The 20,982-nt window shown below is 46.5% G+C and overlaps 6 non-coding genes and 36 pseudogenes across 6 annotated transcripts; 5 read left to right on the forward strand and 37 right to left on the reverse strand.

The window, feature by feature from the left end:
- Positions 1–288: 288 nt before the first annotated feature.
- LOC148243951 (5S ribosomal RNA) lies at positions 289–407 on the reverse strand. The gene has a single exon (XR_015814678.1). It is a non-coding gene; the product is annotated as a 5S ribosomal RNA (ribosomal RNA).
- A 209-nt stretch (positions 408–616) lies between these two features.
- LOC148243952 (5S ribosomal RNA) lies at positions 617–735 on the reverse strand (annotated as a pseudogene).
- A 209-nt stretch (positions 736–944) lies between these two features.
- Positions 945–1,063, reverse strand: LOC148243953 (5S ribosomal RNA; annotated as a pseudogene).
- Positions 1,064–1,267: 204 nt separating this feature from the next.
- LOC148243954 (5S ribosomal RNA) lies at positions 1,268–1,385 on the reverse strand (annotated as a pseudogene).
- A 210-nt stretch (positions 1,386–1,595) lies between these two features.
- Positions 1,596–1,714, reverse strand: LOC148243955 (5S ribosomal RNA; annotated as a pseudogene).
- A 204-nt stretch (positions 1,715–1,918) lies between these two features.
- Positions 1,919–2,037, reverse strand: LOC148243956 (5S ribosomal RNA; annotated as a pseudogene).
- A 208-nt stretch (positions 2,038–2,245) lies between these two features.
- On the reverse strand, positions 2,246–2,364 carry LOC148243957 (5S ribosomal RNA; annotated as a pseudogene).
- Positions 2,365–2,893: 529 nt separating this feature from the next.
- Positions 2,894–3,012, reverse strand: LOC148243958 (5S ribosomal RNA; annotated as a pseudogene).
- A 204-nt stretch (positions 3,013–3,216) lies between these two features.
- On the reverse strand, positions 3,217–3,334 carry LOC148243959 (5S ribosomal RNA; annotated as a pseudogene).
- Positions 3,335–3,895: 561 nt separating this feature from the next.
- Positions 3,896–4,014, reverse strand: LOC148243960 (5S ribosomal RNA). Its single transcript, XR_015815233.1, has one exon. It is a non-coding gene; the product is annotated as a 5S ribosomal RNA (ribosomal RNA).
- A 202-nt stretch (positions 4,015–4,216) lies between these two features.
- Positions 4,217–4,335, reverse strand: LOC148243961 (5S ribosomal RNA). The gene has a single exon (XR_015815493.1). It is a non-coding gene; the product is annotated as a 5S ribosomal RNA (ribosomal RNA).
- Positions 4,336–4,898: 563 nt separating this feature from the next.
- On the reverse strand, positions 4,899–5,017 carry LOC148243962 (5S ribosomal RNA; annotated as a pseudogene).
- Positions 5,018–5,226: 209 nt separating this feature from the next.
- On the reverse strand, positions 5,227–5,345 carry LOC148243963 (5S ribosomal RNA; annotated as a pseudogene).
- Positions 5,346–5,548: 203 nt separating this feature from the next.
- On the reverse strand, positions 5,549–5,666 carry LOC148243964 (5S ribosomal RNA; annotated as a pseudogene).
- Positions 5,667–6,226: 560 nt separating this feature from the next.
- On the reverse strand, positions 6,227–6,345 carry LOC148243965 (5S ribosomal RNA; annotated as a pseudogene).
- Positions 6,346–6,906: 561 nt separating this feature from the next.
- On the reverse strand, positions 6,907–7,025 carry LOC148243966 (5S ribosomal RNA; annotated as a pseudogene).
- A 205-nt stretch (positions 7,026–7,230) lies between these two features.
- LOC148243967 (5S ribosomal RNA) lies at positions 7,231–7,349 on the reverse strand (annotated as a pseudogene).
- A 559-nt stretch (positions 7,350–7,908) lies between these two features.
- On the reverse strand, positions 7,909–8,027 carry LOC148243968 (5S ribosomal RNA; annotated as a pseudogene).
- A 205-nt stretch (positions 8,028–8,232) lies between these two features.
- On the reverse strand, positions 8,233–8,351 carry LOC148243969 (5S ribosomal RNA; annotated as a pseudogene).
- Positions 8,352–8,555: 204 nt separating this feature from the next.
- LOC148243970 (5S ribosomal RNA) lies at positions 8,556–8,674 on the reverse strand. Its single transcript, XR_015815391.1, has one exon. It is a non-coding gene; the product is annotated as a 5S ribosomal RNA (ribosomal RNA).
- Positions 8,675–8,878: 204 nt separating this feature from the next.
- LOC148243971 (5S ribosomal RNA) lies at positions 8,879–8,997 on the reverse strand (annotated as a pseudogene).
- A 380-nt stretch (positions 8,998–9,377) lies between these two features.
- Positions 9,378–9,496, reverse strand: LOC148243972 (5S ribosomal RNA). Its single transcript, XR_015814348.1, has one exon. It is a non-coding gene; the product is annotated as a 5S ribosomal RNA (ribosomal RNA).
- A 205-nt stretch (positions 9,497–9,701) lies between these two features.
- On the reverse strand, positions 9,702–9,820 carry LOC148243973 (5S ribosomal RNA; annotated as a pseudogene).
- A 561-nt stretch (positions 9,821–10,381) lies between these two features.
- On the reverse strand, positions 10,382–10,500 carry LOC148243974 (5S ribosomal RNA; annotated as a pseudogene).
- A 209-nt stretch (positions 10,501–10,709) lies between these two features.
- Positions 10,710–10,828, reverse strand: LOC148243975 (5S ribosomal RNA; annotated as a pseudogene).
- Positions 10,829–11,710: 882 nt separating this feature from the next.
- On the reverse strand, positions 11,711–11,829 carry LOC148243976 (5S ribosomal RNA; annotated as a pseudogene).
- Positions 11,830–12,036: 207 nt separating this feature from the next.
- LOC148243977 (5S ribosomal RNA) lies at positions 12,037–12,155 on the reverse strand (annotated as a pseudogene).
- A 205-nt stretch (positions 12,156–12,360) lies between these two features.
- Positions 12,361–12,479, reverse strand: LOC148243978 (5S ribosomal RNA; annotated as a pseudogene).
- Positions 12,480–12,683: 204 nt separating this feature from the next.
- Positions 12,684–12,802, reverse strand: LOC148243979 (5S ribosomal RNA; annotated as a pseudogene).
- A 204-nt stretch (positions 12,803–13,006) lies between these two features.
- Positions 13,007–13,125, reverse strand: LOC148243980 (5S ribosomal RNA; annotated as a pseudogene).
- Positions 13,126–13,684: 559 nt separating this feature from the next.
- On the reverse strand, positions 13,685–13,803 carry LOC148243981 (5S ribosomal RNA; annotated as a pseudogene).
- Positions 13,804–14,011: 208 nt separating this feature from the next.
- On the reverse strand, positions 14,012–14,130 carry LOC148243982 (5S ribosomal RNA; annotated as a pseudogene).
- Positions 14,131–15,013: 883 nt separating this feature from the next.
- On the reverse strand, positions 15,014–15,132 carry LOC148243983 (5S ribosomal RNA; annotated as a pseudogene).
- A 204-nt stretch (positions 15,133–15,336) lies between these two features.
- LOC148243984 (5S ribosomal RNA) lies at positions 15,337–15,455 on the reverse strand (annotated as a pseudogene).
- A 522-nt stretch (positions 15,456–15,977) lies between these two features.
- LOC148243985 (5S ribosomal RNA) lies at positions 15,978–16,096 on the reverse strand (annotated as a pseudogene).
- Positions 16,097–16,658: 562 nt separating this feature from the next.
- On the reverse strand, positions 16,659–16,777 carry LOC148243986 (5S ribosomal RNA; annotated as a pseudogene).
- A 563-nt stretch (positions 16,778–17,340) lies between these two features.
- LOC148243987 (5S ribosomal RNA) lies at positions 17,341–17,459 on the reverse strand (annotated as a pseudogene).
- Positions 17,460–18,309: 850 nt separating this feature from the next.
- On the forward strand, positions 18,310–18,428 carry LOC148243988 (5S ribosomal RNA; annotated as a pseudogene).
- A 205-nt stretch (positions 18,429–18,633) lies between these two features.
- Positions 18,634–18,752, forward strand: LOC148243989 (5S ribosomal RNA; annotated as a pseudogene).
- A 995-nt stretch (positions 18,753–19,747) lies between these two features.
- On the forward strand, positions 19,748–19,866 carry LOC148243990 (5S ribosomal RNA). The gene has a single exon (XR_015816041.1). It is a non-coding gene; the product is annotated as a 5S ribosomal RNA (ribosomal RNA).
- Positions 19,867–20,071: 205 nt separating this feature from the next.
- Positions 20,072–20,190, forward strand: LOC148243991 (5S ribosomal RNA; annotated as a pseudogene).
- Positions 20,191–20,751: 561 nt separating this feature from the next.
- LOC148243992 (5S ribosomal RNA) lies at positions 20,752–20,869 on the forward strand (annotated as a pseudogene).
- The last annotated feature ends 113 nt before the right edge of the window (positions 20,870–20,982 follow it).

Here is a 20,982-nt window from a genome sequence, read left to right on the forward strand (position 1 = left end):
CTAGTGCTACTCTCGCCCAAGCACCCTTAACTTGCGGAGTTCTGATAGAATCCGTCGCATTGGTGCTGGTATGATTGCTGATGTTTCATTCTGCGCTGCAAATACATACACTTTTTCTCCCTCCATCCCCCCTCCCGTCATTTGTTTCCTTGTGCGTGCACTCTGCATCTCTCCTTCTCGTTCTAATATCGATTAAAATGCCCCTGCTTCTTGACTCACATTTGCGTATGAACCAGGGGACCCTAGTTCCAGTCGCGCGTAACGTCGAACGACCCGTCTAAAAAAAAATTAGTGCGACACGAGCACTTCCCAGGAGGTCAACCATCCGAGTACTACTCTCGCCCAAGCACACTTAACTGCGGAGTTCTGATGGGATCCGGTGCATTAGTGCTGGTATGATCGCACCTAATTAATTTCGCGCTGCAAATACATAAATTCCTTCCCCTTTCTTCCCCCTCCCGTCATTTGTTTCCTTGTGCGTGCGCACTGCACCTCTCGTTCTCATTCAAATATCAAGTAAAATGCCACGGCGCCGTGACTCACATTTGCGAATAAATCTGCGGACCATAATTAAAGTCGCGCGTAACGTCAAACGACACATCTGAAAAAAAGAAAATGGGTGCAACACGAGAACTTCCCACGAGGTAACCCATCATTGTACTACTTTCACCAAAGCACACTTAACTGCGGAGTTCTGATGGCATCCGGTGCATTTATGCTGGTATGATCGCACCTGTTTAATTTCGCACTGCAAATACATAAACTCCTTCTCCTTTCTTCCCCCTCCTGTCATTTGTTTCCTTGTGGGTGCGCACTGCACCTCTCGTTCTCGTTCAAATATCAGGTAAAATGCCACGGCCCCGTTACTCACATTTGCGAATAAATCTGCGGACCATAATTAAAGTCGCGCGTAACGTCGAACGGCACATCTGAAAAAAAGAAAATGGGTGCAACACGAGAACCTCCCAGGAGGTAACCCATCATTGTACTACTTTCGCCAAAGCACACTTAACTGCGGAGTTCAGATGGGATCCTGTGCATTTGTGCTGGTGTGACCGCACCTGTTTAATTTCGTGCTGAAAATACATACACTCCTTCTTCCCTCCCCCCCTCCCATCATTTGTTTCCTTGTGCGTTCACACTGCACCTCTCCTTCTCGTTCTAATATCGATTAAAATGCCCCTGATTCTTGACTCACATTTGCGTATAAACCAGCGGACCATAGTTCCAGTCGCTCGTAACGTCGAACGACCCATCTGAAAAAAAATTGTTGCGATACGAGGACTTTCCAAGAGGTCACCCATCCGAGTATTACTCTCGCCCAAGCACACTTAACTGCAGAGTTCTGATGGGATCCAGTGCATTAGTGCTGGTATGATGCCACTTGTTTAATTTTGTGCTTCAAATACATACACTTCTTCTCTTTTCTTCCTCCTCCCGTCATTTGTTTCCTTGTGCGTGCGCACTGCACCTCCCGTTCTCGTTCAAATATCAAGTAAAATGCCACGGCGCCGTTACTCACATTTGCGAATAAATCTGCGGAACATAATTAAAGTCGCGCGTAACGTCGAACGACACATATGAAAAAAAGAAAATGGGTGCAACACGAGAACTTTCATGGAGGTAACCCATCATTGTACTACTTTCGCCAAAGCACACTTAACTGCGGAGTTCTGATGGGATCCGGTGCATTTGTGCTGGTGTGACCGCACCTGTTTTATTTCGTGCTGAAAATACATACATTCCTTCTTCCCTCCCTGCCTCCCATCATTTGTTTCCTTGTGCGTTCACACTGCAACTCTCATTCTCGTCCTAATATCGATTAAAATTCCCCGGATTCTTGACTCACATTTGCGTATAAACCAGTGGACCATAGTTCCAGTCGCGTATAACGTCGAACGTCCCCTCTGAAAAAAAATTGTTGCGATACGAGGACTTCCCAAGAGGTCACACATCCGAGTACTACTCTCGCCCAAGCACACTTCACTGTGGAGTTCTGATGGGATCCGGTGCATCAGTGCTGGTATGATCGAACCTGTTTAATTTCGCGCTGCAAATACATAAACTCATTCCCCTTTCTTCCCCCTCCCGTCATTTATTTCCTTGTGCGTGCGCACTGCACCTCTCGTTCTCGTTCAAATATCAAGTAAAATGCCACGGCACCGTGACTCACATTTGCAAATAAATCTGCGGACCATAATTAAAGTCGCGCGTAACGTCGAACGGCACATCTGAAAAAAAAAAATGGGTGCAACACGAGAACTTCCCACGATGTAACCCATCATTGTACTACTTTCGCCAAAGCACACTTAACTACGGAGTTCTGATGGGATCCGGTGCATTTGTGCTGGTGTGACCGCACCTGTTTAATTTCGTTCTGAAAATACATACACTCCTTCTTCCCCCCCCCCCTCCCATCATTTGTTTCCTTGTGCGTTCACACTGCACCTCTCCTCATTCTAATATCGATTAAAATGCCCCTAATTCTTGACTCACATTTGCGTATAAACCAGCGGACCATAGTTCCAGTCGCGCGTAATGTCGAACGACCCATATGAAAAAAAATTGTCGCGATACAAGGACTTCCCAAGAGGTCACCCATCCGACTACTACTCTCGCCCAAGCACACTTAACTGCAGAATTCTGATGGGATCCAGTACATTAGTGCTGGTATGATGCCACTTGTTTAATTTTACGCTTCAAATACATACACTTCTTCTCTTTTCTTCCTCCTCCCGTCATTTGTTTCCTTGTGCGTGCGCACTGCACCTCCCGTTCTCGTTCTAATATCAAGTAAAATGCTACAGCGCCGTGACTCACATTTGCGAATAAACCTGAGGACCATAATACAAGTCGCGCGTAACGTCGAACGGCACATCTGAAAAAAAGAAAATGGGTGCAATACGAGAACTTCCCAGGAGGTAACCCATCATTCTACTACTTTCGCCAAAGCACACTTAACTGCGGAGTTCTGATGGGATTCGGTGCATTTGTGCTGGTGTGACCGCACCTGTTTAATTTCGTGCTGAAAATACATACACTCCTTCTTCCCTCCCCCCCTCCCATCATTTGTTTCCTTGTGCGTTCACACTGCACCTCTCCTTCTCGTTCTAATATCGATTAAAATGCCCCTGATTCTTGACTCACATTTGCGTATAAACCAGCGGACCATAGTTCCAGTCTCGCGTAACGTCGAACGACCCATCTGAAAAAAAATTGTTGCGATACGAGGACTTCTCAAGAGGTCACCCATCCGAGTACTACTCTCGCCCAAGCACACTTAACTGCAGAGTTCTGATGGGATCCAGTGCATTAGTGCTGGTATGATGCCACTTGTTTAATTTTGCGCTTCAAATACATACACTCCTTCTTTTTTCTTCCTCCTCCCGTCATTTCTTTCCTTGTGCGTGCGCACTGCACCTCCCGTACTCGTTCTAATATCAAGTAAAATGCCACGGCGCCGTGACTCACATTTGCGAATAAACTTGCGGACCATAAATCAAGTCGCACGTAACGTCGAAAGAATCATCTACAAAAAGATGGGTGCAACACGAGGACCTCCCAAGAAAATGGGTGAAATATAAGGACTTTGCAGGAGGTCACCCATCCGAGTACTTTTCTCGCCAAAGCACCCTTAACTGCGGAGTTCTGATAGAATCCGTTTCATTAGTGCTGGTATGATCCCTCATGTTTCATTCTGCACTGCAAATACATACACTCTTTCTCCTTCCATCCCCTCTCCCGTCATTTGTTTCCTTGTGCGTGCACTCTGCATCTCTCTTTCTCGTTCAAATATCAAGTAATATGCCCCGGCACCGTGACTCACCTTTGCAAATGATCCAGTTGTTTATAATTCCATTCGCGCGTAATGTCGAACAACCCATCCGAAAAAAAATAGGTGCAACACGAGGGCTTCCCAGGTGGTCACCCATCTGAGTACTACTCTCGCCCGAGCACACTTAACTGCAGAGTTCTGATGGGATCCGGGGCCTTAGTGCTGGTATGATCGCACCTCTTTAATTTCGCGCTGCAAATACTTACACTCCTCCTTTCTTCCCCCTCCCATCATTTGTTTCCTTGTGCGTTCACACTTCACCTCTCATTCTCGTTCTAATAAAGATTAAAATACCCCTTCTTCTTGACTCACATTTGCGTATAAACCAGCGGACCCTAGTTCTAGACGCGCGTAACGTCGAACGACCAGTCTGAAAAAAAATTGGTGCGACACGAGGACTTCCCAGGAGGTTAACCATCCGAGTACTAATCTCGCCCAAGCACACTTAACTGCGGAGTTCTGATGGGATCCGGGGCTTTAGTGCTGGTATGATCGCACCTGTTTACTTTCGCGCTGCAAATACGTACACTCCTTCTCTTTTCTTCCCCCTCCCGTCATTTGTTTCCTTGTTCGTGCGCGCTAAACCTCCCGTTCTCGTTCTAATATCAAGTAAAATGCTACAGCACCGTGACTCACATTTGCGAATAAACCTGAGGACCATAAGTCAAGTCGCGCGTATCGTCGAAAGAATCATCTGCAAAAAAATGGGTGCAACACGAGGACTTCCTAAGAAAATGGGTGAAAGATATGGACTTCGCAGGAGGTCACCCATCCTAGTGCTACTCTTGCCCAAGCACCCTTAACTTGCGGAGTTCTGATAGAATCCGTTGCATTGATGCTGGTATGATTGCTCATGTTTCATTCTGCGCTGCAAATATATACACTTTTTCTCCCCCCATACCCCCTCCCGTCATTTGTTTCCTTGTGCGTGCACTCTGCATCTCTTTTTCTCGTTCTAATATTGATTAAAATGCCCCTACTTCTTGACTCACATTTGCGTATAAACCAGTGGACCCTAGTTCCAGTCGCGCGTAACGTCGAACGACTTGTCTGAAAAAAAAAAATAGTGCGACACGAGGACTTCCTAGGAGGTCACCCATTCGATTACTACTCTCGCCCAAGCACACTTAACTGCGGAGTTCTGATGGGATCCGGTGCATTAGTGCTGGTATGATCGCACCTGTTTAATTTCGCGCTGCAAATACATAAACTCCTTCTCCTTTCTTCCCCCTCCCGTCATTTGTTTCCTTGTGCGTGCGCACTACACCTCTCGTTCTCGTTCAAATATCAAGTAAAATGCCACGGCGCCGTGACTCACATTTGCAAATAAATCTGCGGACCATAATTAAAGTCGCGCGTAACGTCGAACGGCGCATCTGAAAAAAAGAAAATGGGTGCAAAACGAGAACTTCCCAGGAGGTAACCCATCATTGTACTACTTTCGCCAAAGCACACTTAACTACGGAGTTCTGATGGGATCCGGTGCATTTGTGCTGGTGTGACCGCACCTGTTTAATTTTGTGCTGAAAATACATACACTCCTTCTTCCCTCCCCCCTCCCATCATTTGTTTCCTTGTGCGTTCACACTGCACCTCTCCTTCTCGTTCTTATATCGATTAAAATGCCCCTAATTCTTGACTCACATTTGCGTATAAACCAGCGGACCATAGTTCCAGTCGCGTGTAACGTCGAACGACCCATCTGAAAAAAAATTGTTGCGATACGAGGACTTCCCAAGAGGTCACCCATCCGAGTACTGCTCTCCCCCAAACACGCTTAACTGCAGAGTTCTGATGGGATCCAGTGCATTAGTGCTGGTATGATGCCACCTGTTTCATTTTGTGCTGAAAATACATAAACTCATTCTCCTTTCTTCCCCCTCCCGTCATTTGTTTCCTTGTGCGTGCGAACTGCACCTCCCGTTCTCGTTCACATATCAAGTAAAATGCCATGGCGCCGTGACTCACATTTGCGAATAAACCTGAGGACCATAATTCAAGTTGCGCGTAACGTCGAAAGAATCATCTGCAAAAAAATGGGTGCAACACGAGGACTTCACAAGAAAATGGGTGAAATATAACGACTTCGCAGGAGGTAACCCATGCTAGTACTACTCTCGCCCAAGCACCCTTACCTACGGAGTTCTGATAGAATCCGTTGCATTAGTGCTGGTATGATCGCACCTGTTTCATTTCGTGCTAAAAATACATACACTCCTTCTCCTTCCCTCCCCCTCCCATCAATTGTTTCCTTGCGCGTTCACACTGCGCCTCTCCTTCTCGTTCAAATATCGATTAAAATGCCCCTGCTTCTTGACTCACATTTGCGTATATACCAGCGGACCCTAGTTCCAGTCGCGCGTAACATCGAACGACCTATCTGAAAAAAAATTGTTGCGATACGAGGACTTCCCAGGAGGTCACCCATCCGAGTACTACTCTCGCCCAAGCACAGTTAACTGCGGAGTTTTGATGGGATCCGGTGCATTAGTGCTGGTATGATAGCACCCGTTTAATTTCGCGCTGCAAATACATAAATTCCTTCTCCTTTCTTCCCCCTCCCGTCATTTGTTTCCTTGTGCGTGCGCACTGCACCTCCCGTGCTCGTTCTAATATCAAGTAAAATGCTACGGTGCCGTGACTCACATTTGCGAATAAACCTGAGGACCATAATTCAAGTCGCGCGTATCGTCGAAAGAATCATCTGCAAAAAAATGGGTGCAACACGAGGACTTCCTAAGAAAATGGGTGAAATATAAGGACTTCGCAGTAAGTCACCCATCCTAGTGCTACTCTCGCCCAAACACCCTTAACTTGCGGAGTTCTGATAGAACCCGTTGCATTGGTGTTGGTATGATTGCTCATGTTTCATTCTGCGCTGCAAATACATACACTTTTTCTCCCTCCATCCCCCCTCACTTCATTTGTTTCCTTGTGCATACACTCTGCATCTCTCCTTCTCGTTCTAATATCAAGTAATATGCCCCGGCACCGTGACTCACCTTTGCAAATGAACCAGCGGTTTATAATTCAATTCGCGCGTAACGTCGAACAACCCATCCGAAAAATAATATGTGCAACACGAGGGCCTCCCAAGTGGTCACCCATCCGAGTACTTTTCTTACCCAGGCACACTTAACTGCGGAGTTCTGATGGGATCCGGAGCTTTAGTGCTGGTATGATCGCACCTCTTTAATTTTGCGCTGCAAATACATACACTCCTTCTCCTTTCTTCCCCTTCCCGTCATTTGTTTCCTTGTGCGTTCACACTTCACCTCTCATTCTCGTTCTAATATCGATTAAAATGCCCCTACTTCTTGACCCACATTTGCGTATAAACCAGCGGACACAAGTTCCAGACGCGCGTACCGTCGAACGACCCGTCTGAAAAAAAATTGCTGCGACACGAGGACTTCCCAGGAGGTAACCCATCCGAGTACTAATCTCGCCCAAGCACACTTCACTGCGAAGTTCTGATGGGATCTGGTGCATTAGTGCTGGTATGATCGCACCAGTTTAATTTCGCGCTGCAAATACATAAACTCATTCCCCTTTCTTCCCCCTCCCGTCATTTGTTTCCTTGTGCGTGCGCACTGCACCTCCCGTTCTCGTTCAAATATAAAGTAAAATGCTACAGCGCCGTGAATCACATTTGCGAATAAACCTGAGGACCATAATTCAAGTCGCACGTAACGTCGAAAGAATTATCTGCAAAAAAATGGGTGCAACACGAGGACTTCACAAGAAAATGGGTGAAATATAAGGACTTCGCAGGAGGTAACCCATGCTAGTGCTACTCTCGCCCAAGCAGCCTTACCTACGGAGTTCTGGTTGAATCCGTTGCATTAGTGCTGGTATGATCGCACCTGTTTCATTTTGTGCTGAAAATACATACACTCCCTCTCCTTCCCTCCCCCTCCCATCAATTGTTTCCTTGTGCGTTCACACTGCACCTCTCCTTCTCGTTCTAATATCGATTAAAATGCCCCTTCTTCTTGACTCACAATTGCGTATAAACCAGCGGACCCCAGTTCCAGTCGCGCGTAACGTCGAAAGACCCGTCTGAAAAAAAATTGGTGCGACACGAGGACTTCCCAGGTTGTCACCCATCCGAGTACTACTCTCGCCCAAGCACACTTAACTGCAGAGTTATGATGGGATCCGTTGCATTAGTGCTGGTATGATCGCACCCGTTTAATTTCACGTTGCAAATACATAAACTCCTTCTCCTTTCTTCCCCCTCCCGTCATTTGTTTCCTTGTGCGTGCGCACTGCACCTCCCGTGCTCATTTTAATATCAAGTAAAATGTTACGACGCCGTGACTCACATTTGTGAATAAACCTGAGGACCAAAATTCAAGTCGCGTGTAACATCGAAAGAATCATCTGCAAAAAAATGAGTGCAACACGAGAACTTCCCAAGTGGTCATCCATCCGAGTACTACTCTCGCCCAAACACACTTAAATGCAGAGTTACGATGGGATCGGTTGCATTAGTACTGGTATGATCGCACCTGTTTAATTTCGCGCTGCAAATACATAAACTCCTTCTCCTTTCTTCCCCCTCCCGTCATTTGTTTCCTTGTTCGTGAACTCTGCATCTCTCTTTCTCGTTCAAATATCAAGTAATATGCCTCGGCATCGTGACTCACCTTTGCAAATGAACCAGCGGTTTATAATTCCATTCGCGCGTAACGTCGAACAACCCATCTGAAAAAAATAGGTGCAACACGAGGGCTTCCCAAGTGGTAACCCATCCGAGTACTACTCTCGCCAAAGCACACTTAACTGCGGAGTTCTGATGGGATCCGGAGCTTTAGTGCTGGTATGATCGCACCTGTTTAATTTCGCACTGCAAATACATACACTCCTTCTCCTTTCTTCCCCATCCCGTCATTTGTTTCCTTGTGCGTTCACACTTCACCTCTCATTCTCGTTCTAATATCGATTAAAATGCCCTTGCTTCTTGACTCACATTTGCGTATAAACCAGCGGACTCTAGTTCCAGACGCGCGTAACGTCGAACGACCCGTCTGAAAAAAATTGGTGCGACACGAGGACTTCCCAGGAGGTCACCCATCTGAGTACTAATCTCGCCCAAGCACACATAACTGCAGAGTTCTGATGGGATCCGGTGCATTAGTGCTGGTGTGATCGCACCTGTTTAATTTCGCACTGCAAATACATACACTCCTTCTCCTTCCCTCCCCCTCCCATCAATTGTTTCCTTGTGCGTTCACACTGCACCTCTCCTTCTCGTTCTAATATCGATTAAAATGCCCCTGCTTCTTGAAGCACATTTGCGTATAAACCAACGGACCCTAGTTCCAGTCGCGCGTAACGTCGAACGACCCGTCTGAAAAAAAATTGGTGCGACACGAGGACTTCCCAGGAGGTCAACCATCCGAGTACTAATCTCGCCAAGCACACTTAACTGCGAAGTTCTGATGGGATCCAGTGCACCGTGACTCACCTTTGCAAATGAACTAGCGGATTATAATTCCATTCGCGCGTAACATCGAACAACCCATCCGAAAAAAAATAAGTGCAACACGAGGGCTTCCCAGGTGGTCACCCATCCGAGTACTACCCTCGCCCAAGCACACTTTACTGCGGAGTTCTGATGGGATCCGTTGCATTAGTGCTGGTATGATCGCACCTGTTTCATTTCGTGCTGAAAATAAATACACTCCTTCTCCTTCCCTCCCCCTCCCATCAATTGTTTCCTTGTGCGTTCAAACTGCACCTATCCTTCTCGTTCTAATATCGATTAAAATGCCCTTTCTTTTTGACTCACATTTGAGTATAAACCAGCGGACCCTAGTTCAAGTCGCGCGTAACGTCGAACGACTCGTCTGAAAAAAAATTGGTGCAACACGAGGACTTCCCAGGAGGTCACCCATCCGAGTACTACTCTCGCCCATGCACACTTAACTGCGAAGTTCTGATGGGATCCAGTGCATTAGTGCTGGTATGATCGCACCTGTTTAATTTTGTGCTGCAAATACATAAACTCCTTCTCATTTCTTCCCCCTCCCGTCATTTGTTTCCTTGTGCGTGCGCACTGCATCTCCCGTGCTCGTTCTAATATCAAGTAAAATGCTATGGTGCCGTAACTCACATTTGCGAATAAACCTGAGGACCATAATTCAAGTCGCACGTATCGTCGAAAGAATCATCTGCAAAAAAATAGGTGCAACACGAGGACTTCCTAAGAAAATGGGTGAAATATAAGGACTTAGCAGGAGGTCACCCATCCTAGTCCTACTCTCGCCCAAGCACCCTTAACTTGCGGAGTTCTGATAGAATTCGTTGCATTGGTGCTGGTATGATCGCTCATGTTTCATTCTGCGCTGCAAATACATACACTTTTTCTCCCTCCATCCCCCCTCCCGTCATTTGTTTCCTTGTGCGTGCACTCTGCATCTCTCTTTCTCGTTCTAATATCGATTATAATGCCCCTGCTTCTTGACTCACATTTGCGTATAAACCAGTGGACCTTAGTTCCAGTCGCGCGTAACGTCGAACGACCCGTCTGAAAAAAAATTAGTGCGATACGAGGACTTCCCAGGGGGTCTCCAATCTGAGTACTACTCTCGCCCAAGCACAATTAACTGCGGAGTTCTGATGGGATCCGGTGCATTAGTGCTGGTATGATCGCACCTGTTTAATTTCGCGCTGCAACTACATAAACTCCTTCTCCTTTCTTCCCCCTCCCGTCATTTGTTTCCTTGTGCGTGCGCACTGCACCTCTCGTTCTCGTTCAAATAACAAGTAAAATACCACGGCGCCGTGACTAACATTTGCGAATAAATCTGCAGACCATAATTAAAGTCGTGCGTAACGTCGAACGGCACATCTGAAAAAAAGAAAATGGGTGCAACACGAGAACTTCCCATGAGGTAACCCATCATTGTACTACTTTCGCCAAAGCATACTTAACTGCGGAGTTCTGATGGGATCCGGTGCATTTGTGCTGGTGTGACCGCACCTGTTTAATTTCGTGCTGAAAATACATACACTCCCTCTTCCCTCCCCCCTCCCATCATTTGTTTCCTTGTGCGTTCACACTGCACCTCTCCTTCTCGTTCTAATATCGATTAAAATGCCCCTGATTCTTGACTCACATTTGAGTATAAACCAGCGGACCATAGTTCCAGTCGCGCGTAATGTCGAACGACCCATCTGAAAAAAAATTGTTGCGATACGAGGACTTCCCAAGAGGTCACCTATTCGAGTACTACTCTCGCCCAAGCACACTTAACTGCAGAGTTCTGATGGGATCCAGTGCATTAGTGCTTGTATGATGCCACTTGTTTAATTTTGCGCTTCAAATACATACACTCCTTCTCTTTTCTTCCTCCTCCCGTCATTTGTTTCCTTGTGCGTGCGCACTGCACCTCCCGTACTCGTTCTAATATCAAGTAAAATGCCACGGCGCCGTGACTCACATTTGCGAATAAACCTGTGGACCATAAATCAAGTCGTGTGTAACGTCGAAAGAATCATTTACAAAAAGATGGGTGCAACACGAGGACCTCCCAAGAAAAGGGGTGAAATATATGGACTTCGCATTAGGTCACCCATCCGAGTACTTTTCTCGCCCAAGCACCCTTAACTGTGGAGTTCTGATAGAATCCGTTGCATTAGTGCTGGTATGATCCCTCATGTTTCATTCTGCACTGCAGATACATACACTCTTTCTCCTCCTATCCCCCCTCCCATCATTTGTTTCCTTGTGGGTGCACTCTGCATCTCTCTTTCTCGTTCTAATATCAAGTAATATGCCCCGGCACCGTGATTCACCTTTGCAAATGAACCAGCGGTTTAAAATTCCATTCGCGCGTAACGTCGAACAACCCATCCGAAATAAAATAGGTGCAACACGAGGGCTTCCCAAGTGGTCACCCATCCGAGTACTACCCTCACCCGAGCACACTTAACTGCGGAGTTCTTATGGGATCTGGAGTTTTAGTGCTGGTATGATCGCACCAGTTTAATTTCGCGCTGCAAATACATACACTCCTTCTCCTTTCTTCCCCCTTCCGTCATTTGTTTCCTTGTGCGTTCACACTTCACCTCTCATTCTCGTTCTAATATCGATTAAAATGCCCCTACTTCTTGACTCACATTTGCGTATAAACCAGTGGACCCTAATTCCAGTCGCGCCTAACGTCGAATTTCCCGTCTGAAAAAAAAAATTAGTGCGACACAAGGACTTCCCAGGAGGTCACCCATCCGAGTACTAATCTCGGCCAAGCACACTTCACTGCGGAGTTCTGATGGGATCCGGTGCATTAGTGCTGGTATGATCGTACCTGTTTAATTTTGCGCTGCAAATACATAAACTCATTCCCCTTTCTTTCCCCTCCCGTCATTTGTTTCCTTGTGCGTGCGCACTACACCTTCCGTTCTCGTTCTAATATCAAGTAAAATGCTACAGCGCCGTGACTCACATTTGCGAATAAACCTGAGGACCATAATTCAAGACGTACGTAACGTCGAAAGAATCATCTGCAAAAAAATGGGTGCGACACGAGGACTTATCAAGTGGTCACCCATCCGAGTACTACTCTCGCCCAAGCACACTTAACTGCGGAGTTATGATGGGATCTGTTGCATTAGTGCTGGTATGATTGCACCTGATTAATTTCGCGCTACAAATACATAAACTCCTTCTCCTTTCTTCTCCCTCCCGTCATTTGATTCCTTGTGCGTGCACTCTGCATCTCTCTTTCTCGTTCTAATATCAAGTAATATGCCCCGGCGCCGTGACTCACCTTTGCAAATGAACCAGCGGTTATAATTCCATTCGCGCGAAACGTCGAACAACCCATCCGAAAAAAAATAGATGCAACACGAGGGCTTCCCAAGTGGTCACCCATCCGAGTACTACTCTCGCCCAAGCACACCTAACTGCTGAGTTCTGATGGGATCCGAGGCTTTAGTGCTGGTATGATCGCACCTTTTTAATTTCGCGCTGCAAATACATAAACTCCTTCTCCTTTTTTCCCCCTCCTGTCATTTGTTTCCTTGTGCGTTCACACTTCACCTCTCATTCTCGTTCTAATATCGATTAAAATGCCCCTGCTTCTTGACTCACATTTGCGTATAAACAAGCGGATCCTAGTTCTAGACGCGCGTAACATCGAACGACCCGTCTGAAAAAAATTGGTGCGACACGAGGACTTCCCAGGAGGTCATCAATCCGAGTACTAATCTCGCCCAAGCACACTTCACTACGGAGTTCTGATGGGATCCAGTGCATTAGTGCTGGTATAATCGCACCTATTTAATTTCGCGCTGCAAATACATAAACTCATTCCCCTTTCTTCCCCCTCCCGTCATTCGTTTCCTTGTGCGTGCGAACTGCACCTCCCGTTCTCGTTCTAATATAAAGTAAAATGTTACAGCGCCGTGACTCACATTAGCGAATAAACCTGAGGACCATAATTCAAGTCGCGCGTAACGTCGAAAGAATCATCTGCAAAAAAATGGGTGCAACACGAGGACTTCATAAGAAAATGGGTGAAATATAAGGACTTCACAGGAGGTAACCCATGCTAGTACTACTCTCGCCCAAGCACCCTTACCTACAGAGTTCTGATAGAATCCGTTGCATTGGTGCTGGTATGATCGCACCTGTTTCATTTCGTGCTGAAAATACATACACTCCTTCTCCTTCCCTCCCTCTCCCATCAATTGTTTCCTTGTCCATTCACACTGCACCTCTCCCTCTCGTTCTAATATCGATTAAAATGCCCCTGCTTCTTGACTCACATTTGCGTATAAACCAGCGGACCCTTGTTCCAGTCGCGCGTAAAGTCGAACGACCCGTCTGAAAAAAAATTGGAGCGACACGAGGACTTCCCAGGAGGTCACCCATCCGAGTACTACTCTCGCCCAAGCACACTTAACTGCGGAGTTCTGATGGGATCCGGCGCATTAGTGCTAGTATGATTGCACCCCTTCAATTCCGCTCGGTAAATACATAAACTCCTTCTCCTTTCTTCCCCCTCCCGTCATTTGTTTCCTTGTGCGTGCGCACTGCACCTCTCGTTCTCGTTCAAATATCAAGTAAAATGCCACGGCGCCGTCACTCACATTTGCGAATAAATCTGCAGACCATAATTAAAGTCGCGCGTAACGTCGAACGGCACATCTGAAAAAAAAAAATGGGTGCAACACGAGAACTTCCCAGGAGGTAACCCATCATTGTACTACTTTCGCCAAAGCACACTTAACTGCGGAGTTCTGATGGGATCCGGTGCATTCGTGCTGGTGTGACCGCACCTGTTTAATTTCGTGCTAAAAATACATACACTCTTTCTTCCCTCGCCCCCTCCCATCATTTGTTTCCTTGTGCGTTCACACTGCACCTCTCCTTCTCGTTCTAATATCGATTAAAATGCCCCTGATTCTTGACTCACATTTGCGTATAAACCAGCGGACCATAGTTCCAGTCGCGCGTAACATCGAACGACCCATCTGAAAAAAGATTGTTGCGATACGAAGACTTCCCAAGATGTCACCCATCCGAGTACTACTCTCGCTCAAGCACACTTAACTACAGAGTTCTGATGGGATCCAGTGCATTAATGCTGGTATGATGCCACTTGTTTAATTTTGCGCTTCAAATACATACACTCCTTCTCTTTTCTTCCTCCTCCCGTCATTTCTTTCCTTGTGCGTGCGCACTGCACCTCCCGTACTCGTTCTAATATCAAGTAAAATGCCACTGCGCCGTGACTCACATTTGCGACTAAACCTGCGGACCATAAATCAAGTCGCGCGTAACGTCGAAAGAATCATCTACAAAAAGATGGGTGCAACACGAGGACCTCCCAAGAAAATGGGTGAAATATAAGGACTTCGCAGGAGGTCACCCATCTGAGTACTTTTCTCGCCCAAGCACCCTTAACTGCGGAGTTCTGATAGAATCCGTTGCATTAGTGCTGGTATGATCCGTCATGTTTCATTCTCCACTACAAATACGTACACTCTTTCTCCTCCCATCCCTTTTCCCGTCATTTGTTTCCTTGTGCGTGCACTCTGCATCTCTCTTTCTCGTTCTAATATCAAGTAATATGCCCCAGCACCGTGACTCACCTTTGTAAATGAACCAGCGGTTTATAATTCCATTCACGCGTAACGTCCAACAACACATCCGAGAAAAAAAAGGTGCAACACGAGAGCTTCCCAAGTGGTCACCCATCCGAGTACTACTCTCGCCCAAGCACACCTAACTGTGGAGTTCTGATGGGATCCGGGGCTTTAGTGCTGGTATGATCGCACCTGTTTAATTTCGCGCTGCAAATACATACACTCTTTCTCCTTTCTTCTCCCTCCGTCATTTGTTTCCTTGTGCGTTCACACTTCATCTCTCCTTCTCGTTCTAATATCGATTAAAATGCCCCTACTTCTTGAGTCACATTTGCGTATAAACCAGCGGACCCTAGTTCCAGAGGTGCGTAGCGTCGAACGACCCGTCTGAAAAAAAATTGGTGCGACACGAGGACTTCCCAGGAGGTCACCCATCCGAGTACTAATCTCGCCCAAGCACACTTAAGTGCGGAGTTCTAATGGGATCCGGTGCATTAATGCTGGTATGATCGCACCTATTTAATTTCGCGCTACAAATTCATAAACTCATTCCCCTTTCTTCCCCCTCCCGTCATTTGTTTCCTTGTGCGTGCGCACTGCACCTCCCGTTCTCGTTCTAATATCAAGTAAAATGCTACAGCGCCGTGACTCACATTTGCGAATAAACCTGAGGACCATAATTCAAGTCGCGCGTAACGTCGAAAGAATCATCTGCAAAAAAATGGGTGCAACACGAGGACTTCACAAGAAAATGGGTGAAATATAAGTACTTCGCAGGAGGTAACCCATGCTAGTACTACTCTCGCCCAAGCACCCTTACCTACGGAGTTCTGATAGAATCTGTTGCATTAGTGTTGGTATGATCGCACTTGTTTCATTTCGTGCTGAAAATACATACACTCCTTCTCTTTCCCTCCCCCTCTCATTCTCGTTCTAATATCGATTAAAATGCCCCTGCTTCTTGACTCACAATTGTGTATAAACCAGCGGACCCCAGTTCCAGTCGCGTGTAACGTCGAACGACACGTCTGAAAAAAAATTTGTGCGACACGAGGACTTCCCAGGAGGTCACCCATCCGAGTACTACTCTCGCCCAAGCACACTTAACTGCGGAGTTATGATGGGATCCGGTGCATTAGTGCTGGTATGATCGCACCCATTTAATTCCGCGCTGCAAATACATAAACTCTTTCTCCTTTCTTCCCCCTCCTGTCATTTGTTTCCTTGTGCGTGCGCACTGCACCTCCCGTGCTCGTTCTAATATCAAGTAAAATGCTACGGTGCCGTGACTCACATTTGCGAATAAACCTGACGACCATAATTCAAGTCGCGCGTATTGTCGAAAGAATCATCCGCATAAAAATGGGTGCAACACGAGGACTTCCTAAGAAAAAGGGTGAAATATAAGGACTTCGCATGAGGTCACCCATCCTAGTGCTACTCTCGCCCAAGCACCCTTAACTTGCGGAGTTCTGATAGAATCCGTTGCATTGGTGCTGGTATGATTGCTCATGTTTCATTCTGCGCTGCAAATACATACACTTTTTCTCCCTCCATCCCCCCTCCCGTCATTTGTTTCCTTGTGCGTGCACTCTGCATCTCTCCTTCTCGTTCTAATATCGATTAAAATGCCCCTGCTTCTTGACTCACATTTGCATATGAACCAGGGGACCCTAGTTCCAGTCGCGCGTAACGTCGAACGACCCGTCTAAAAAAAAAATTAGTGCGACACGAGGACTTTCCAGGAGGTCACCCATCCGAATACTACTCTCGCCCAAGCACACTTAACTGTGGAGTTCTGATGGCATCCGGTGCATTCGTGCTGGTATGATCGCATCGGTTTAATTTCGCTATGCAAATACATAAACTCCTTCTCCTTTCTTCCCCCTCCCGTCATTTGTTTCCTTGTGCGTGCGCACTGCACCTCTCATTCTCGTTCAAATATCAAGTAAAATGCCACGACGCCGTGACTCACATTTGCGAATAAACTTGCGGACCATAATTAAAGTCGCGTCTAACGTCGAACGATACATCTGAAAAAAAGAAAATGGGTGCAACACGAGGACTTCACAAGAAAATGGGTGAAATATAAGGACTTCGCAGGAGGTAACCCATGCTAGTACTACTCTCGCCCAAGAACCCTTACCTACGGAGTTCTGATAGAATCTGTTGCATTAGTGCTGGTATGATCGCACCTGTTTCATTTCGTGCTGAAATTAAATACACTCCTTCTCCTTCCCTTCCCCTCCCATCAATTGTTTCCTTGTGCGTTCACACTGCACCTCTCCTTCTCGTTCTAATATCGATTAAAATGGCCCTGCTTATTGACTCACATTTACGTATAAACCAGCGGACCCCAGTTCCAGTCGCGAGTAACGTCGAACGACCCGTCTGAAAAAAAATTTGTGCGACACGAGGATTTTCCAGGAGGTCACCCATCCAAGTACTACTCTCGCCCAAACACACTTAACTGCGGAGTTCTGATGGGATCCGGTGCATTAGTGCTGGTATGATCGCACTCGTTTAATTCCGCGCTGCAAATACATAAACTCCTTCTCCTTTCTTCCCCCTCCCGTCATTTGTTTCCTTGTGCGTGCGCATTGCACCTCTCATTCTCGTTCAAATATCAAGTAAAATGCTACGATGCCGTGACTCACATTTGCGAATAAACCTGAGGACCATAATTAAAGTCGCGCGTATCGTCGAAAGAATCATCTGCAAAAAAATGGGCGCAACACGAGGACTTCCTAAGAAAATTTGTGAAATATAAGGACTTTGCAGGAAGTCACCCATCCTAGTGCTACTCTCGTCCAAGCACCCTTAACTTGCGGAGTTCTGATAGAATCCGTCGCATTGGTGCTGGTATGATTGCTCATGTTTCATTCTGCGCTGCAAATACATACACTTTTTCTCCCTCCATCCCCCCTCCCGTCATTTGTTTCCTTGTGCGTGCACTCTGCATCTCTCCTTCTCGTTCTAATATCGATTAAAATGCCCTTGCTTCTTGACTCACATTTGCATATGAACCAGGGGACCCTAGTTCCAGTCGCGCGTAACGTCGAACGACCCGTCTAAAAAAGAAATTAGTGCGACACGAGGATGGGTGACCTCCTGCGAAGTCCTTATATTTCACCCATTTTCTTAAGAAGTCCTCGTGTTGTACCCATTTTTTTGCAGATGTTTCTTTCGACATTACGCGCGACTTGAATTATGGTCCTTAGGTTTATTCGCAAATGTGAGTCACGGCGCTGTAGCATTTTACTTGATATTAGAACGAGAACGGGAGCTACAGTGCGCACGCACAAGGAAACAAATGACGGGAGGGGGACGAAAGGGGAATGAGTTTATGTATTTGCAGCGCGAAATTAAACAGGTGCGATCATTCCAGCACTAATGCACCCGATCCCATCAGAACTCCGCAGTTAAGTGTGCTTGGGCGAGAGTAGTACTCGGATGGGTGACCTCTTTGGAAGTCCTCGTGTCGCACCAATTTTTTTTCAGACGGGTCGTTCGACGTTACGCGCGACTGGAATTAGGGTCCGCTGGTTTATACGCAAATGTGAGTCAAGAAGCAGAGACATTTTAATCGATATTAGAACGAGAATGAGAGGTGAAGTGTGAACGCACAAGGAAACAAATGACCGGAGGGGGAAGAAAGGAGAAGGAGTGTATGTATTTGCAGTGCGAAATTAAACAGGTGCGATCATACCATCACTAAAGTCCCGGATCCCATAAGAACTACGCAGTTAAGTGTGCTTGGGCGAGAGTAGTACTCGGATGGGTGACCACTTGGGAAGCCCTCGTGTTGCACCTATTTTTTTCGGATGGGTTGTTCGACGTTACGCGCGAATGGAATTATAAACCGCTGGTTCATTTGCAAAGGTGAGTCACGGTGCCAGGGCATATTACTTGATATTAGAACGAGAAAGAGAGATGCAGAGTGCACGCACAAGGAAACAAATGACAGAAGGGGGGATGGGAGGAGAAATAGTGTATGTATTTGCAGTGCAAAATGAAACATGAGGGATCATACCAGCACTAATGCAAAGGATTCTATCAGAACTCCGCAGTCAAGGGTGCTTGGGCGAGAAAAGTACTTGGATGGGTGACCTCCTGCGAAGTCCTTATATTTCACCCATATTCTTGGGAGGTCCTCGTGTTGCACCCATCTTATTGCAGATGATTCTTTCGACGTTACGCGCGACTTGATTTATGGTGACCTCTTGGGAAGTCCTCATGTTGCACCCATTTTTTTTCGGATGGGTCGCTCGACGTTACGCGCGAATGCAATTATAAATCGCTGGTTCATTTGCAAAGGTGAGTCACGATGCTTGGGCATTTTACTTGATATTAGAACGAGAAAAAGAGATGCAGAGTGCACGCACAAGGAAACGAATGACGGGAGAGGGGATGGAGGGAGAAATAGTGTATGTATTTGCAGCGCAGAATGAAATATGAGCGATCAAACCAGCACCAATGCAACGGATTCTATCAGAACTCTGCAAGTTAAGGGTGCTTGGGCGAGAGTAGCACTAGGATGGGTGACCTCATCCGAAGTCCTTATATTTCACCTATTTTCTTAGAAAGTCCTCGTGTTGCTCCCATTTTTTTGCAGATGATTCTTTCGACGTTACGCACGACTTGAATTATGGTCCTCAGGTTTATTCGCAAATGTGAGTCATGGCACCGTAGCATTTTACTTGATATTAGAACGAGCACGGGAGGTGCAGTGCGCACGCACAAGGAAACAAATGACGGGAGGGGGAAGAAAGGAGAAGGAGTTTATGTATTTGCAGCGCGAAATTAAACGGGTGCGATCATACCAGCACTAATGCACCGGATCCCATCAGAACTCCGCAGTTAAGTGTGCCTGGGCGAGAGTAGTACTCGGATGGGTGACCTCTTGGGAAGTCCTCGTGTCGCGCCAATATTTTTTCAGACGGGTCGTTGGACGTTACGCACGTCTGGAACTAGGGTCCACTGGTTTATACATAAATGTGAGTCAAGAATAAGGGGCATTTTAAACGATATTAGAACGAGAATGAGAGGTAAAGTGTGAACACACAAGGAAACAAATGACCGTAGGGGGAAGAAATGAGAAGGAGTGTATGTAATTGCAGCGCGAAATTAAATAGGTGCGATCAAACCAGCACTAAAGCTCCGGATCCCATCAGAACTCCGCAGTTAAGTGTGCTTGGGCGAGGGTAGTACTCGGATGGGTGACAACTTGGGAAGCCCTCGTGTTGCACCTATTTTTTTTCGGATGGGTTGTTCGACGTTACGCGCGAATGGAATTATAAACCGCTGGTTCATTTGTAAAGGTGAGTCACGGTGCTGGGTCATTTTACTTTATATTAGAACGAGAAAGAGAGATGCAGAGTGCACGCACAAGGAAACAAATGACGGGAGGGGGGATGGGAGGAGAAAGAGTGTATGTATTTGCAGTGCAGAATGAAACATGATGGATCATACCAGCACTAATGCAACGGATTCTATCATAACTCCGCAGTTAAGGGTGCTTGGGCGAGAAAAGTACTCGGATGGGTGACCTCCTGCGAAGTCCTTATATTTTACCCATTTTCTTGGGAGGTCCTCGTGTTGCACCCATCTTTTTGTATATGATTCTTTTGACATTACGCGCGACTTGATTTATGTTCCGCAGGTTTATTCGAAAATGTGAGTCACAGCGCCGTGGTATTTTACTTGATATTAGAACGAGTACGGGAGGTGCAGTGCGCACGCACAAGGAAACAAATGACGGGAGGAGGAAGAAAAGAGAAGGAGTGTATGTATTTGAAGCGCAAAATTAAACAAGTGGCATCATACGAGCACTAATGCACTCGATCCCATCAGAACTCTGCAGTTAAGTGTGCTTGGGCGAGAGTAGTACTCGGATGGGTGACCTCTTGGGAAGTCCTCGTATCGCAACAATTTTTTTTCAAATTGGTCGTTCGACGTTACGCGCGACTGGAACTATTGTCTGCTGGTTTATACGCAAATGTGAGTCAAGAATCAGGGGCATTTTAATCGATATTAGAACGAGA

This window comes from Carica papaya, chromosome 8 (genome assembly GCF_054855325.1).
Source record: "Carica papaya isolate Zhongbai chromosome 8, ASM5485532v1, whole genome shotgun sequence".
Taxonomy (NCBI): domain Eukaryota; kingdom Viridiplantae; phylum Streptophyta; class Magnoliopsida; order Brassicales; family Caricaceae; genus Carica; species Carica papaya.